The sequence below is a fragment of the Brassica napus genome, chromosome A2 (assembly GCF_020379485.1).
Source record: "Brassica napus cultivar Da-Ae chromosome A2, Da-Ae, whole genome shotgun sequence".
In the NCBI taxonomy this organism is placed as follows: Eukaryota; Viridiplantae; Streptophyta; class Magnoliopsida; order Brassicales; family Brassicaceae; genus Brassica; species Brassica napus.
In genome coordinates, this window is record NC_063435.1 from 26088254 (window position 1) to 26107274 (window position 19021).

Here is a 19021-nt window from a genome sequence, read left to right on the forward strand (position 1 = left end):
TGAATAGCTAAAACTGAATGATCAAAAGTATCTGTATTGTTGATGACGACTTGTTTTGATAGTTATGTGGTTGGTGATAGGATTTAAGAGAGACTGGACGCAGCGTTTAGGATCATCGCTGAATCGAATAGTTACACTGTGCGCAAGAAAGCAAAACTGTAATTGGTTTTACTGTCTTTCGAGCATATATTTAGAAAGCTTTAAATATGTAGTTACAAAAAGGCTGCAATGTGGTGTATTTGTTAGTATAGAGGCTAATCGCACTGATGTCAAGTTTTTTAAGTTTAATCTTGATTTACGTTAATGATGACCTTTTTATCCAAATAAGTGGGCATGAAGCAACTAAAAACTTCGAAAGTATTTTTTATGTCTGGTTAATTATGATGTTACAAATTTAAGAAATAGTATGTAGACAGTTTTACAGTCAATAATCTACTTGCCACGTATGAATACACCATGTGAGCTACTATAAGAAAGCAACGCTAGACCAAATCAAGTATTTGACCAAAAACAAACAAATTAAGTATATGCAAAGTTATTTTCTTAGATTTATTTAAGTGGAAGAATATTTCCATACCTCAACAAAGGACCGTGGTCCCGATCAGTACATACAATCAGACTCTGTGCTAAAACATATATCAACACATAATATATTCAAATTTCATAATATCAACTAACAAAATTTGGCTTTTACATACATTGACCAATTACCCGTTAGTAAAAACTATCAATAAAAGAGGTGAAGAAGACTCGAACTTGGGTCGCAACAATATTTCAACAGGACTATTAACCACTATGCCAAACACGATTTGTTGATTCTTTTCTTTATTATTTCCTATTTATACTTAATGAAGATTTCATTCAAATAGGACAATTCTTGCAAATAATTATTTAAAAAAATAATAAAAAATAATATATTTTATTTTCGAAATATATGATTTTAAATTCAAACTTTTTCAATTTTTTTAAGTATCAAAATTTTGAAACTATTTTTAAGTTTTTTTTATAGCCGGAGCTCTAATTCTTCAACTATGGAAGTTTTATTAAAGGTAAATTTACATTTATATCCTTAGAATTAACTAATATAGACTTAGAGTTTAAAGTTGAGAAGTTGTTTTGAATTCTAAAAATTAATAAATAAATATTAAAAAAATTCAAACTAAAAGTTTTTAAAATAGTTTCAAAAAGCATTTTCGAATTTCAAAACAAAATTTTTCAAAAGATTGAAAAAAAATTTGGATTTGAAAAACATATATTTCTAAAACAAGTATTTGAGAGAACAAAATTTTTATTTTTCATTATTATTCAAATAATTATTTGAGAGAATTGCCATATATGAATGAAATATTTATTAGGTATAAATTGAAAACTATAGAAAATACAATCAACAAATTGTGTCTGTCACAGTGGTTAATGTACCAGTTGAAATATTGTTCAGATCTTTGTTCGAGTCCCCCTCTCCTCCCTTAGATTACGCACAATGGTTGTCTTTATTCAATAACTCTTTTTTACCTTTTTAAAATCCACACCATATTTTCTTTTCCACATAATCATTTAATATTTAATTTTAAAAATTTAATCCAAATTAAATTATCAAATATTTATTTATAGAGCATAAAAATGATGAATTATGATGTAAACAATTTTTTGAAAAAAAATATTAACTACAAAATATTTCATTTGAAACAAATAGGGTCAACAGAATAAAACTAAACTAAACAACGAATTAGAATTTAGGGATAATATTTACGTTTAAAAGAAATAGACTTTCCAACACTTCACTCTTTTTTTGAAAGCGTGAAAGACACACCTTGAATTTGATTGGTCCGTATCTTTCATGTGGATCTCACTTTTATGTTTTCACATCACCTTTTCTTTTTCACATAATCATTTAATATTTTATTTTTAAATATTGATGTGTCCAAACTAAATGAATCAAATCTCTATTTATAGAGCATAAAAATGATGAATTATGATGTAAACAAATTTTTGAAAAAAAAATTATTAACTACAAAATATTTCATTTGAAACAAATAGGTAAAAAAATATAACTAAACTCAACAACCAATTATAATTTAGGGATAATATTTATGTTTAAAAGAAATAGATTTTCCAACATTTCACTCTCTTTTTGAAAGCTTGAAAGACACAACTTGAATTTGATTGGTCTATATCTCTCAAGTGGATCACACTTTTATGTTTTCAACTAGGTGAATAGATTCAACAAGAATTAATCCATGTATTCTTTTTTTCTTTTTTCAAAACTACCATTGTAATCATTCAACAATTGAAAAAATATTTCAACCGGCCAATTGCACCTTGTCTTATAAATAAATGATTTTTTATTAATTATTAATTATTTAAAATATAAAAGCCACGTAATCAAATATTTAACGATAGCTCAGACTCCATTGTTTTTATTAACGAATAATGGTCAGTGTATGTAAAAGCCAAATTTTGTTAGTTGATATATGAAATTTGAATATATTATGTGTTGATGTATGTTTTAGTACATAGTTTGAGTATATGTGCTGACCGGGACCGCGACTCTCTGTTGAAGTATGAATGGCCGATGAAGTGTTCCTTTAAATGGTGAATCACACAACACAAATTTCGTAAACTTTGTTTCACAAGACTTTTTAAAACAAACATGCATTAGATCCTATAGTATCTTACAAGAATAAGCATTCACCTTGTTCTCTCATCTCACCGAGTATAACAGTAAAGGTAAAAGAAGTAAAATCCAAAAGGAGATACACCACGATTCATTAATTTATTTCGCGTGGCCAGGAAAGACTCCTAATTAAATTTTTTTTTTTTTTGAAAAAAACTCCTAATTAATTATTGCATCGCACTTCTGATAATTAATTAACCAACCGAGAATTAATTGCTAGTTAAGCATCTTACTGTAGTTCATAATCTCTGAATAGTAACAAATTGTCTGGATTACTTATTTAGGATCTAATGCAAACAAGACTTTTAAAACAAACATGCATTAGATCCTATAGTATCTTACGAAATAATTATTTCAAAAGAGACGCATATCATCCCAAAAGAAAATAGCGAGTCAAATCATTTAGCAAACACAATAACATGAAATGAGAGTGACTGTAATTACTACTGACATGTCAACATATGCTTAAGCCTATTCAGACATGTAAAATAATTTGTTTGTTGTTTTATTGATAAGTTTCCTTCAAATAATTTGTTTGTTGCTTTTTAATAAGCATATATAGTAGGTATAGTATAGACATTAGTTACGTAAGAAATGTATACCGTATAGTGTATATTTAAATCATTTTAAGTTTCAGTCAAATTTCTGTGTTCTTCTCTATTATTTGTTAAGACCATTTTCATTTGGAAGAAGTATAGAGAAAGAACGTGTGATCAATTGAAAAGGAGACGTTGGCTAAGTGAGATAAATAGAAGAAAACGACAAGATGTTATAAGAGAGTGTCTATTTTTGAGGGTACAAGATCTAAGAGCATATATTATCTTTAACTATAACATTGTTTTATGTCATATACTCTCAAGATTGGGATGTTACTTTCATATAAATTTCAATCCAATCCAAGCTTTTCATGTCTTGGATTTTTAGAACTTCAAATCTTTGGAATAGAAAAACGTTAGTTTCCTCTCTTGTCATTCAAGTACTGGTTTCATATCAGTTATGATATGTTTCAGAAGGCAAAAAAATATCATGTCCTAGGTTACAGACTTTATACTGAACCAAACAACCATACCTTATTTTGGGGAATAAACTTAGTTTTTTAGCTAATTCATACTTGGTTTTGTGCGGCGAATAGGAGACTGCCACCTCTAGTGTACACATTCTTTGCACTGATATATAGGCAGGTTTAGACTTCGTTAAGTATAGAAGATAAAAGATCATGCCATTGAGCACAGTTTTCCCGAACTTGCAACAGACGTGCTTATAATCCCCTCAATTAAATTATACTTACATAATAAAATCTCCCATTGCAAAAGAAAACATTGACATGTTTTGTAATATCGGTCTTCCCATCAAAACGTTATAAATGCTATAAAATGAAATAACACTTTTGCGGTATAAAACGTCATATTTTCACTCTTACAAATAATTCCCAAACTCAACTAATACATACGGAACTGATACTTGAAAAATGGAAGCAGTATTACAACCTCAAACTTATACTCAATTAAATGGAAGCAGTATTACAACCTCAAACATATACAGTATATCTGAAGGGAATTGGATATATGAGTTTCAAATTTTAGCTTTTGTTTATTTATATTTAATCGAATAACGTAGACTTACGGTTGTTAGTTTTTATTAATCAAATCAAAGTGCATAACATATCGAATGGAGTATTAAAGATCTTTTGCTTGTATACTTGTCCTACCAGTCAGAATAATCCAACCACTAGTTACTCAACACGAGTAAACTATGACAACTTGACAACCGAAACACAATTGACATCAGCAAATGTATCTGAATCTGATTATACTCTTGATGTTTATGATTCCGTTGATTGTTTGGACCCATTGTAATTGCATGATTCCATAATTAGACAAGAAAAATTGAGTTCATTAGTTCGCAATCTTTCCAAAGTGAGAATCTAGTTTAACTAATTTTTCAGCACCTACTTTAGTGTTGAGTTCTAACTTATACACGTATATGTGCTCTTAAAGTGTATATATATTTGTACTTAATTTCATTTATGGACTATGGTCATATTTTAAGATTAACGCATGGAATTGAAAAAAACACTTTGAAACCTTGGCATGCATCGTCAATAGATCCACAAGTTTTAACACACTACAATGAAATTCTCAGTAGTTATCAATAACAAATATCTTTAAAGAAATGATTACCAGTGAATATTATCAGAATTCACGGATGGGATATCCTTATTATCCAAAACAACTGTTGACTCTAGATTAGACTATTGCTCTTTAACAATAGTTCTCCCAATGTTACTCATATGTGTCACTAACAATCCTAAAAGAAAAAAATTGTGAACAACATATTTATTTCTGTGGTCTAACTGCATATCCACGCTCACCACTTATCCAACACAAACATTTAGTTGGACTCAAAAATCTATCATGAATAGTATTTTATCTACATACCAGTGCTAATATGATTTCTTATTTTCCCCATCATACTCGAAATCATTTTTAAAAAGTTCTAGAAAAATTGAAAAATATTATTTAAATGTTTTGTATTCAAAGATTCCTTTGGCTGATTACTTAGTGCTCCATTTGTTATTGGAAGACAAGTTAAATCGAAGTACTCTTTCCGTGCAAAAACCAAAGCCGTCATTTTAGGGGTGTGTTCTTAGTCGCTGCGTTAATGTTCCCAAATGCCCTTACCTTTTGCGTATGGAGATATGGTATTATACCGTGTACTGTTCATGTAAATATATAAAAAAAAGTTTGAACGTTTCAGTTTTTCTTTTCTTTTTGTCACAAGAACGTTTCAGTTTAATCATTGCTTTTCCTGCCAACAGAAATAAAAAGATAACATAGAGGCAAAAAAAGAATCGTTGCATAAAAATCCAATATCAGTAGGAAATTTCCATAGCATGCAGATAATGCAATCCACAACAAGGTAAGATTTAGTGTAACATTTTTTTTTGGTTAACAGTGTAAGAGCAGCATTAGCGGTATGTTTCTTTACTAGCGTGACATGTATATATTAATATTTTAATGCAGACTAATTATTTGAATTAAATTTAATTTTCAAAATTTGTTGCATCCAGCACGTATAGAACAACTCTAGAAAAAGGTAAGAAAGTCCCTTCACAAGCATACGTGTATTTCATTTTTTTATTAATTTTTGGAGTGAAGTACTCTTGCAAAATGAATAAAGTAGAGTCCAAGCTTGTATGTGTGATGCACATGTATGTGGATAGATATAAGAAAAGTAGGTACATTAAGACAAAAATCCCCATTACTAGGTATTCAACTGTTCAAGGTTCCATACCGACTTGTGCACATGTGTGTAAACAAACACTATTATATACACCTTTAATAAATGGTAAGTCTGATCATATTTCTAAATCTAATTTGTAATCATTGACTTCAAAATTGCAAGAAAAACCAAAGGGGTAAAAAGGCATAAAAGAGGGAGCAAACTCAAGTCATAAAGAAATAAAAGAGTCTTTCCTTATCTCATGATATTTTGACCATTTAATCCATTCGAGAGAGAGAGAGAGAGAGAGAGAGAGAGAGAGAGAGAGAGAGAGAGAGAGAGAGAGAGAGAGAGAGAGAGAGAGAGAGAGAGAGAGAGAGAGAGAGAGAGAGAGAGAGAGAGAGAGAGAGAGAGAGAGAGAGAGAGAGAGAGAGAGAGAGAGAGAGAGATTTGAAATGAAATGTTAATCAATTATGATTAAGAATTGTTAACATTTCTTAATCACATATATGTATATATAGCAGTGTGATTTGATTTTGTTGTTATCTTCATACGGTGCGTATATTGCGTTTTCAAAGTTAACGTACATCAACTTTTATCTTTACCCACCATATATGGGTAGATAGTACAACACGTATATTTAACTAAGAATGAAGTGATTAGTAATAATCTTGGTTTACAACCACAACCATGTATCATTATCTAATTGTCTTAGTTTACCCTTTTATTTTGACAGTCACTAAATTTAATTATATTTTTTTGTATAGAAACATGTGCATGTTAATTTGTAAATAGATACCATATTCTAAAATTATATAACTATCCAAGAATATAAAAACAAATCATATATTTCATATGAACCATGATAAAACGATTAAAAAGAACATCATCCCCTGTCAACATTAATAAATAGATTGATTCCGCTTCATCTTCTAATGTAAACAAAAAGTTTTCGAGTGTTTTCTGAAAATTTTATTTAAAAATGTTCAACAATTCATACTGGATGAAGCATGAATCTCTCAGGAAAGATTCAGGTTTCCGTTCGTTTTTATTTGTTTGTTTCTTTTCCGATTTTTAGAAAATAATCATGACCTAAGATATGTATTCAAGTTGCTCTTAACCCTCTTGCTTGGTTAATCCTTTGCTTTGTCAAAAAAAAAACATGATCTAAGAGCAGGTCCAACATGGATATCTATAGAAATATCTAACTATTTTAAAATAACATGAAGAAATTAGAAAATGAAGAGAGGTAACAAGATCCGTTTCTTACACTACAAGAAATATGTACATTGTTAGCGCGAGAAATATGCTATATTAGATGTTTGATAGCGAATTCATAAATGCTATGTATGCGGCAGCCATCATAGGTACCCCTCCTATGATAGCGTTTTCTGAACGATACGAAATATACCGATACGATAGCAATACTTATATGATATTATTAACTTAACTATAGCTTTTGATTCGTGTTATGATGTACATATAATGACAATGATATAATGCTATAACTAGAAATATAACAATTAAAAATTATTTTGAATATTTAATTAGGATTAATTAGTTAAAAGTTAAATAATTATAAAATAAATCGAAAATTATTTTGTAACTGAAAATAAAATAAATTTTATTAATAAATTAAATTTGGTTTACAGATTAATTCTGGTTTACAAAACTAAACCAGAAATTAAAAAATAAAATCAGACCACTACAATTTAGGACACTTAACCAGACCTAAAAAACCTAAACCTAAAGAAAAAACTCCTGCCGCCTCCTCCATATCCTTGTCCCTCTTCCAGCAGCCCTGAACTTTGATTCCTCCAGCCGCCACGAGACTTGTATACTCAAGCCGCCATGAACCTTGCTTCCTCCGGCCGCCATGAACCTTGGCTCCTCCACCTATCTTTACCAAAAACAAAACAAAACAGAATCAGATTCGTAATAGAGCAACAGAGAGAAGGAGATACACAGATACGAAGAGAGAGAGAGAGAGAGAGAGAGAGAGAGAGAGAGAGAGAGAGACGTCGACCGTGGTGGTGGTGAGACAAGGGGAAAACAGTGGTGGTGAGACGAGGAGGAGACGCGGTGGTGGTGAGACGAGAAGGAGACGCGGTGGTGGTGAGACGAGGAGGAGACGCGGTGGTGGTGAGACGAGAAGGAGACGCGGTGGTGGTGAGACGAGAGAGGCGTTGAGAGAGATGGGAGAGAGGCGTTGAGAGAGATGAGAGAGAAGAGATATATGAGATATGAGAATGAGAGGTTAGAGTGGAGAAGAGAGAATGGGGAAAAAAAAAGCAGAGAAGGAGATGATATGAGATCTGTCGTGAGAGAGGGAGGGAGAGAGAGAAGAAAAAAAAAGAAAAATTGAATAAATCTCTACTTTTAGATCTAAGTTAATCCAATGGTTAAGAGTGTGATCTATGTATTTGAATCTGATTGGCCAGAAATTTTGTCTTTCTTTTTCTATTTCTATTTTTGTTTTGTTCTTAAATATTTGATAATTTGTTTTCTAAGTAAATTTTCTTAGTTATATCTTATATAAAATTTTGTATTTTCGAGTTTATAATTTAAGTTTAGAGTTTTCTTTTTTGAACATAATAAGTTTATATTTATTTTAAGAATTGATGTTTAAGTTTGAAAATATTTGATTAATATCAAGACTATGATTTAAGATTTTGGATCAGAGTATGAAAATATTAGATTTGAATATTAGGTCTAAGATTTGTAGTTAAATTTTTCAAATTTTAGTTTTGAAGTTTATATTTAGAGTATTGTATGTATAGTAAAGTTTAGTGTATATGGAATATAAAGTTTTGAGTAAGGGGATTTGGGTTGAAGATAAGATCTAAAAGTAAAGTTTAATATTTTAAATTTTTAAATATAAGATTTTATGTTTAGATTTATGATTTGGGGTATAGTGTTTATGTTTATAGTTTAGGAGTTGGAATATAGTATTTGGGGTTTAACTTGTGATTTGAAATTAAATTATGAATTTAATTTTAAAATTTAAGTTAAATTATGAAAAATAATAGAGTTTTAAGGTTTATATTTAGGGTTTAAAAGAATTTTAGGGTTTAGGGTTTTAAGCATGTACAAAAAAAATCGTGGCATTTCGTGGCTATTTTATAAAGACCTACAAAAAATTTCGTAGCTAAATCGTAGCAAGAAAATACTCTTTATAAATTGTCTTTTTCTTTCCTTCAATCTTTGATGATTTGTTTTGTAAATAATTTTTCTTACTTATATCTTATTTCAAAATGTATATTTTGTACTTTGGAATTTAAGTTTAAAGTTATTTTTTAACATAATAAATTGATATTTATTTTAAGAATTAATATTTAAGTTTGGAAATATTAGATTAATATCAAGATTATCATTTTGGTCATCATTTAAAAAGTTGTATGTTTACACAGAATGTATAATTTATGTTTGAAGTTATGATTTAGGATATAGAGATTGATTAAAGATTAAGGATATGTGGTTAGGAAATTATAGTTAGATCAAGAAGATTAAATTTTAAGTTTAATTTTAAGATTTGAAGTTATAATATAAAAAGATTATAGTTTTAAGGGTTGTGTTTAGGGTTTAAAACCACGTTTAAGGTTTAGGGGTTCAAATAGCTTTTCTTAGCATTATAAAAATGCTATTATAAGTCTTTCGTAGTTTTATTAAGCCGCTTAAATAATATTTTTGGCGCTTAAATCTAAATTTCTGCTAAGTATTGGTGAAATGATGATTTTATTTTTCCCGCTCACGTAATTCTTAAAATAGCATTAATTAAGTGCTACTAGATCCTCTGTCCGCGCTACGCGCGGATTATAAATTTTAAATATATTATTCATAATTATTATTAATATGTGAATATTTTTACTTTGTATTAAATTTAATTTTAATGTTTAATAGTATCTTTAGCAGTTTTCTATTATTTTTTTTACGTTTTTGTTTTCTATAAATTTAGAAATTTTAAAAAATTTGGTATATGCACCACTTAGCTTTGGTCTTATGATATGTCTATATTTTATGAACACACTGAGGATGGTGTTGAAATCAGCTTATCTTTTATGTCATAGAGGAGCGAATACAAAAAGAAATTTGATATGTAACATATAGCCATTTTCATGTAACTAATGTTTGATTTAAGTGTATTTATATATAAATTTAGCGCTAACTAATGGAAACAAAAAGAAGTCACACCCTCTTTTGCAGGTGAATACTAATTTTTATTCACTATTTTCGATGGGTTTTAAAATATGTAGTAGGTGGTAAATTAAATTAGATTTTGTGTGTGTCTTTGTTGTAATATTGGTTTGCAATGTATTATTATTTGTAATCATTTTCTCTCATGTGTCAGATATTCGTTTATCCTTTTCGTTTTAAATTTTTATCTTTTGGTGAATAAAGAACATACACTTATTTATAAAGAGGAGATATATATATTTTAACAAAGAGTATTATTTTTATTTGAATAATATATGTTTCTGGTTGCAAGAATACTATAACATATTTATGTATATGAGAAAATACATTTTTGAAATCAATAAATGTAACATTTTATTTTCTTCTAAAGTTAATGTCCATGTACAGTTATGTATTGTATTTAAATATGATATTTATATTTTTGAAGTTCATATTCTTCTAAACCACCGGATACAACTTATTGTTTGTAGAATTTTGCTCCTACTATAAAAGTATAGTAGTTTTTTGATTTCTCATTTTTAAATGTGTTGTAATTGATAGTTTTTTTAATGTAATGTAATTGATAGTAGGATTTCATTTTTTTTTATATTGTTGGATTAACGCTTCTAACCAGCCGGTTAATTGTTTCTTAGCATATTGATTTCTCATGTATCACATAAGAATTTGTCAAGCTCTCTTTTTCGACTGATTGTTTTATGTGTTTTATAATTCAGCTTTTTGTGGATACATGTCGTTGTTTAATGTTTCACTTGTATATTAACGTTACTTTGTTGTTATAGTATGTAATTATTTTTTGGGAATGATTGATACAACAATGATTAATATGTGATTATATGATTTTTGTGTTAATTGTTGGTGTTAACTTTTGGAGTATATTTATTGTAGTTTTATTATTTTGTTCTGTCATTAATTGTCGCCTAAATTCTTTATTTGAACCAATTTTAAATGTTTCTGTTTTTAACTTTTGGTTCATCTTAGTTTCAAAAAAAAAAAATTTGGTTCATCTTTTCTTTTTTTTGTGTTTTGGCCATAATATTTATTTTGTATGTATGGTTCCACTTTTTATTTTTTCAATTCATTTGTTATCTTTTTCTTTTTTTAATTTACGTAAAACTATAACCTATTAAATAATTTTCTACGATTCTTTGTAAAGACAACGTGGTCCAGTGGCAAAAGACAGTTTTATGACGGAGGATGTCATGGGTTCAAAACGCAGGTCCTTCTTTTTTGTTTTAGAATTTTTTTTTTCATTAATGGCAAATTTGTAATTAAATCGTCTTCTTCCTTTTAGGGTTTTCACTTCTACTGCGAAATTTTCATGGCCGCCTCGAACTTTTTTAACATAAAACATCATTTTCTTGCAGTTTTCTTATCAATTTTTGCATAAAAACTGTAGATTTGCGACGTAACATCAAATTCCAAGCGTTTAAAATTCAAAAGCCTGGACTTTTTTGATGAATCCGATTTTTTGTCCGATTTTGATGAAATCGCGGCGGTTCTGTACTGCCGAGCGTTGCAAGGCCGTGTACTCGGCCGAGTTGCCGCGTTTTCGAACATGGCCTGCGGTTGATGAACTATACTATTCGTCGGTTGTGTGAATTTTAAACTGGAAAATTGTATTTAGAACTGAAGGAGAGATGATGAAATCGACTCAAACAGACAAATCAATCTATTATTAGTGACTTTATAAGTTGAATCAATATATAATTATGAGTGATAGAGGAAGGTTTGAGAGATAAGAAGACAGTCCTTTCAAGAAACGTTTTTGCAAGAGAAAAAAAGATGAGAAGATCAATGGAAATAGGCTCGAAGCTTTTTGAGAAGCTTGATGGTGACGTGACCAAACAATACTCTCTGATTGGTTGAATTTAATAAATGACGTGGACAGCTTTAGAGTGGAGTATATAGAGCTTTTAGTATAGTATAGATTTTAGGTTTTTCTCTATCATAGCGTTTATCTAATGCTATTATATAATACGGAAATTTCTAAATCATCTACGATAGCAGTTCAGTAAAACGTGCTATAATAATGTGCTATCAATGTAGACTTTTTTTGTAGTGTTAGCTAAGCAACTTTAAAAACTCTTCTTGATGCTTCTTTGCCACCTGGTATTTGTTTATTGGATCATTGCTATTATCTTTATTATGTAACTAATTTGCTTAAACTATAAATAATTTATTTATTTATTAGATACCTAAAACAGGATACTAACCGATAAGGATGCCCAAAGACCTAAAACATGGATACGGTACTAAAGGTTTTAATGACAAGTTGAATAGTATTTGATTAAATTTTCTCAATGCCTAGAAAAGATAGATTCCTAATTCCTTTATTGACGCAAAACACAGTTGGGTTTGAACGATGAATAACTTCTAAGAAAGACGAATGACTCCCCCATAACAGCAGTTCAGCACCACTCAGATGCTCTGATATCCCGTTATCTTATTTATATATATATAAGCATCATTAGTGAGAATCTCTAGTCTAATAAACAATTAGTAACAAGGATTAAGTAAAACAACTTGTGAAACCAGCACTCTTGACCACAACCAAACTTTTCTCCCAGGCACGTAAGTCAAGAAGAGTCTTTATCCAGTAAACTTTTCTTACCACCTGCAATTACCCTCCAGACTTTACCGTTCTAGGCAACTCTTGCAGAAAAATTTCGAGGTTGTTTCAAATTCTTTCCTGTTTAACGCTTTACCCACCAGCCACTAACCGAAACAGCTCTTTAACCACCGGGTTCTTCCCCCGACCCGGGTCGGAGGGACCGCCGGCGATAGCTCCGACTTCCTCTGGTTTCCCTTCAATGGCAAGCAGTCTTGATATGACGAAGCACTTAAACGCGCTGGCCCAAGATGGAAGGGGTTGAGACCAGGAGCTTATAATCTTTAAGGGAGGTTTCCCTAGACAAGCTTTTCTAAACGGATCCAACCTTTCTACAATCTCTCAGTGTGTACTGAGCAAGGAGACACCCAAAATCTAGAACAAACCTCTGAATCTCCAAAAGGACCGAAGCAGAACAATGGCAAGACGTCTCTCAACAGCCGAAAAAGGAAAGGCTGTAGCTTTGGATAGCCATGAACCACCACGAAAGGCCAGAGTCAGGATTCAAGCCCCGGACACCACGAACCTGATAGCTAAGCACTCCCTCACTTTGATTGGGAAAGTCACGAACCCTTCAGTGCAAAAGGTCTGGTCTCTAATCCCATTTTTCACTGAACACTGGAACACTGAAGTTAGACCTATAGGAGCAGACCTCGGACAAGGCATGTTTCAGTTCCAGTTTGAACTGGAATCAGACCTACTTGCTGTTCTTGAGAAAAGACCATACCACTATGCTAGATGGATGGTCATACTCCAACGATGGGAGCCTACTATCTCACCTTCCTTTCCGTCGCTGATACCTTTTTGGATTAAAGTTCAAGGTATACCTTTACATCTCTGGGAAGAAGGTACAATCAAAAGCATTGGTAAGGATATCGGAATCTTTGAAACCTCCGAGATTACTCCCACCTCGGTACGTATGAGAGTTCAGATAAACGGCCGACTACCCCTCATAACATCCTCTGTCATCGAGTATTCAACTGGAGAAGAAGTAACCGCCACGCTGATATATGAGAAGTTAGAGAAACACTGCTCAAAATGTTTCCGACTGGACCATGAGATTAAAGACTGTCTGGATGCAAGGGCAGAGAAGAAAGCTAAAGAAAAAGAACAGAACAGCCTATTTGAGGAAACAACTAACAGGAGAGTTCCTGAAACAACAACAAAAAGGCAAGCTGAACCTTTCCGGTTCACAGCTTCAAGAAGCAAGGAAGAGTTTACCTCTCACTACCGATCACGAACATCGGACTCTTCTCGACACTATGACCGGCCTTCTGCTTTCAACCGACTGTCTCAGGACCGAAACAGAGAGCACAGAGTCTGGAAGGAAAAGAATGTCTCCCATAGAGCTACAAAACACGACCCAAGAAGACATGGGTATGATCGCAGACCTGGATCTTATTATGCTAGGGGAGAGAACAGAGTCCCAGATGCTAATGAGCAACACTTCTCAGAAACATCACAGCATAGACCCACCTACAGAGAAATCCAGAGAGAGGGCCTTTCTATCAGACAAGAAGAAGTTGGCTCACCTAGAACACACCAGAGCCCTTCTGCTAGGGGGGTTCCCCTACAGAACTTACAAACACCTATCCCTCAGGAAGCACTGGATGTAGCTCTGGGCGAAATCCGAGATGTGATGAAGCAATATACAAGTTGTGCAGATCCGACTGAGAGTGCTGCTAGAAAAGAAAGACTTAAGCAAGCAGAGGAACAGGGACAACTACAAGAGTCCGCAGCTCAACTGGCACTTGCCACGATAGCCACCCAAGCTATTGATGCTCCATCAGTAAGGGAATCACTCAGCGCTGAACGAATTCCGGCAACACTCCGACTAGGCCCACCACAACCAGTACCTGACCAAGAACGGAGTCCTAGTACAACCAAACGAAAGCCAGGCCGACCTCCAGGTAGGAAGCAAACAGCTGGGAGCCCCTTGGTGGGTTTTGGAGCCAGCTCGCGCAAGCGAAAGACCCAACAAACCAAGCCTCCCTTGGCCAGAAGAAAACTCAACCCTGAGACTGGAACCTCTGCTCGAGTTGCTACCTCCAATCGACGCAAGCCAGCAAGCTCAAAGGACACAAAAGCAGCAAGTGGCGGACACTCATCGGACTCACAACCAATCTGTAATCTGATACCAGCGATCAAGAGAAAGAAGAAGATGGATTTTCACAATCCATCCGATCGGGTTCCTTAGCCATTGCAAGCTGGAACTGTCAAGGGCTGGGGAATCCCGAGACAGTTCGACGGTTACGGGAAATCAAAAAACAGATCTTCCCGGATATACTGTTCTTATCAGAAACTAAAAACCCAAACGAGTTCGTTTTGAAGAAGCTGGAACAACTGGACTATGAAGAACATGTCTTAGTACCTCCCATAGGACATGGAGCAGGAGGCCTGGCATTACTGTGGAAGAAGGAAATAAATCTTTCTGTACTTTCTGCTTCAGCAAACTGTATTGACACCAGTATTACCTTTGAAGGAAAAATTTTCTATTCTTCCTTTATCTATGGAGATACAGACAGAATCCAACGTAGAGAGATGTGGAATAACCTGGTCGATATTTCTAACTCGAGAGACGCGCCCTGGTTTATTACCGGGGATTTCAACGATATTTTGAGCGCTGACGAGAAAACTGGGGGTCCAGACAGGCCTGAAGGTTCTTTTAGCGACCTTCGTACTTTCTATTCCGAAGGAGACCTCTTTGACCTTAGACACTCCGGTGATCCCCTTTCATGGAGAGGACAACGAGGCACTCATCTTGTGCGATGTCGCCTGGATAGAGCCGCAGCTAACACAGCTTGGGCGGAAAATTATCCATCAGCAAGGAGTCAATATTTAAGCTTTGATCTTTCATCGGACCACAAGCCGCTCATCTCATATTTTGAACCAAATAGGAAGAAACGGAAAGGGCTCTTCCGCTACGATAGACGTCTAAAGGACAATGCTGAAGTGAAGGAACTAGTCCGAGAAGCCTGGCAAGGTGACCGCAATGCACCTGTCTCCGACAGAATAGCACACGTGAGAAGAGCAATATCAGAATGGAACAAAGAACAAGCTCGCAACAGCAAACTTATCATTGAAGGAAAAAGAATCGAACTTGATGAAGCGTTGTCAAGTGATCAAAACGACACGGGCTTGATACGGAGAATCTCTGCTGAACTTAACAAGGCGTATGAGGACGAAGAGGCATACTGGAAGCAAAGAAGCCGTTTGCTATGGCTGAGATTAGGTGATCGGAACACGGGTTTCTTCCATGCCACATCCAAAAAGAGGAGACGCGCCAACACCTTTACTGTCCTTGAAAATGAAGAAGGAACCGTGGTTCACAAAGAGGAAGACATTGCGATGGTTATCGTTAGATATTTCAACAAAATGTTCACCAGCCAGGATGGAGACAGGGAGGAGACTGTCCGCCTCGCACTCAGACCAATCATAACCGAGGAGCAGAACAACGATCTCATCAGACTACCCTCCCCACACGAAATCCGCAACGCTGCATTCTCCATTCATGCGGACAAGGCTCCGGGTCCGGACGGTTTTTCAGCGAGTTTTTTCCACAGCAACTGGGAGAATATTGGCGAGGATATAGTTAAGGAAGTACAGGGATTCTTCTCCACTGGAGTTCTTCCTGAGCACATCAATGACACCCACGTCCTACTGATCCCGAAGAACAAGAACCCGCAAACGGTTGCTGACTACCGTCCTATTGCCTTATGTAATGTGTATTACAAGATAATCTCCAAGATTATAACAAAGAGACTCCAGCCCCTGCTCTCATCACTGATCTCAGAAAACCAGTCGGCTTTTGTACCGGGAAGGGCGATCTCGGACAATGTTCTAATCACTCATGAAGTTCTCCACTACCTCAAAACATCTAAGGCGGAAAAGCATTGTTCAATGGCAGTTAAAACTGACATGAGCAAGGCATACGACCGGTTGGAGTGGGAGTTTATTGAACTGGTCTTACAGCGACTAGGATTCCATCAAGTGTGGATAAACTTGATCATGCAATGTATATCCACTGTTACATATTCTTTTCTCATCAACGGCTCGCCTAGAGGAAAGGTATCACCGAGTAGAGGTATCCGTCAAGGAGACCCACTCTCACCATACATATTCATCTTATGTAGTGAAGTGCTCTCGGGACTTTGTAACAGAGCACAAGAAGAAGAAAGACTACAAGGCGTTCGAATTGCAAGGGGGTGTCCCCGAATAAATCATCTCCTCTTTGCGGATGATACAATGTTCTTTTTGAGCACTAATTCGACCTGCCGAGCTGCCTTACGAGACATATTACAACGATACGAGGAGGCCTCAGGACAGACTATCAACCCCGAGAAGGCAGCCATCACCTTCTCGAAGCATACTCCTTCGGATTTGAAGCAAGCAGTCAAGGATGACCTCCAAATTCAAAAAGAGGGCGGTACTGGAAAATATTTGGGACTACCGGAGCAATTCGGTAGGAAGAAGAAGGACCTCTTTGCATCAATAGTGGATCGAATCAAGCAAATAGCAAGTGGCTGGTCAACAAAATTTCTCTCTACTGCGGGAAAGATGGTCATGCTGCAAAGTGTTCTCAGCGCTGTACCGTCCCACTCTATGACTTGCTTTAAACTCCCCATTTCGCTATGCAAGAGGATACAGTCTACGGTTACTCGTTTTTGGTGGGACAAGAGAGAAGGCGAGAGGAAAATGGCGTGGATTGCATGGGATAAGCTTGCTCAGCCAAAGGTTAGAGGTGGACTTGGATTCCGAGACTTTGAAAGTTTCAACGATGCTCTTTTGGCTAAATTGAGTTGGCGCCTAACTCAACACCCTGAAGGACTTTTGGGACGCACTTTATTTGGAAAATACTGTGCAGCGGAGGACTTCTTACTCTGCCCTGAAACGGATGCGATCTCCCATGGATGGAGAGGAATATTGATAGGACGAAACCTGCTTCTACAGAATCTAGGTTGGGTGATCGGAGATGGCCAAGACATCAAGATATGGAGTGACCCATGGCTCAGTTTCGTAAAACCGGAAAGACCCATTGGCCCCCCACCAGAGAGGTACACACAAAGTACAGTTGCTGACCTGCTGGTTACCGGAACTACGGAATGGAATTTGCAGGAAATTAGACGTATCTGTCCTGCCTATGAGCAGCAAATTCTGAGTTTAAAACCAAGCAAAAAGGGAGCGAAAGACAAAATGGTTTGGCTAGGTACTAAGTCAGGAGAGTACTCGACAAAAACTGGATATGCAGTTGCAAGCCTGTCCCAGGTTGATGAAGATGACCAAAACAACCAAAACATAGTTGACTTCAACTGGAACAAATGCGTTTGGGGTCTGAACACTGCACCCAAAATCAAAATGTTTGTATGGAAAGCTCTGCGTAGAGCCCTCCCTGTGGGAACTAGACTGATCGAGCGACATATTAACGTCGACCCAAGATGCAAGAGATGTGGAGAACCTGAATCTATAACTCATCTTCTGTTCCACTGTCAGTTTGCGAAGGATGTGTGGCTCGCTGCTCCCTTCAACCTTGGCTTTGACAGTAGCGGAATTATAGATTTAATGGAATGCTGGGAACACCTAAAGAACCTAACGTGCTTACCCCCGACAGGTCTAGCTACGGGAAACCTCCCCCCCTGGATACTCTGGTCGCTTTGGATAGCCCGCAACAACCTCTGTTTCAACAACAGAACCTCGAAGCCGGAGGACATCCTCACAAAAGCGATTGCAGGGGCGAGAGAATGGCAGAATGGACAAGAGAAGACACAACTACCAAAAAGGAACCTAGTTCCAGCAAGAACAAGAGAAGAGAGAATAAAATGCAGGACTGATGCGGCTTGGAAAGCTTCTGGAAGTATTGCGGGTCTTGGGTGGAACATCATCGATGGAAATGTGCCCCTTAGTTTTTCTGCCTTTGAGCTGAATGTCCACTCGCCTCTGGTTGCGGAGAGCATTGCAATGAGAGAAGCTATGGCGAAATGCCTTGAATTGGGTTTGGACTCTGTCTGCTTTGAATCTGACTCATCTCAGCTGATAAATGCCATAAATGAAGAGAAGATACCATTGGAAGTTTATGGAATTGTCTCAGACATCATCCTCCTATCCTCTAGTTTTAACTCTGTTTCTTTTTATTGGATAAGCCGTGATGTTAATGCGGTGGCTGACAACTTAGCAAAACAATGTTTGGTGGTTGCAGAGGCTTTTATGGCCGAGACTTAACTTGAATGAATGAATTAGTTGTGTTCAAAAAAAAAAAAAAAAAAAAAAAAAAAAAAAAAAAACAAGGATTAAGTAAAAGAGATGACAGATTTAGAAGAAAGATGTGA

The 19021-nt window shown here is 34.9% G+C and overlaps 1 long non-coding RNA gene across 2 annotated transcripts; it reads right to left on the bottom strand.

Moving 5' to 3' along the window:
* Positions 1–7503: 7503 nt before the first annotated feature.
* Positions 7504–11046, bottom strand: LOC125580583. 2 transcript variants are annotated; one of them, XR_007318328.1, is made up of 2 exons: positions 7923–11046; positions 7504–7792 (listed from the first exon to the last, which is right to left on the bottom strand). It is a non-coding gene; the product is annotated as an uncharacterized LOC125580583 (long non-coding RNA). The 2 variants fall into 2 exon arrangements; XR_007318327.1 differs by having other exon boundaries at positions 7917–11046.
* Between the last annotated feature and the right edge of the window lie 7975 nt (positions 11047–19021).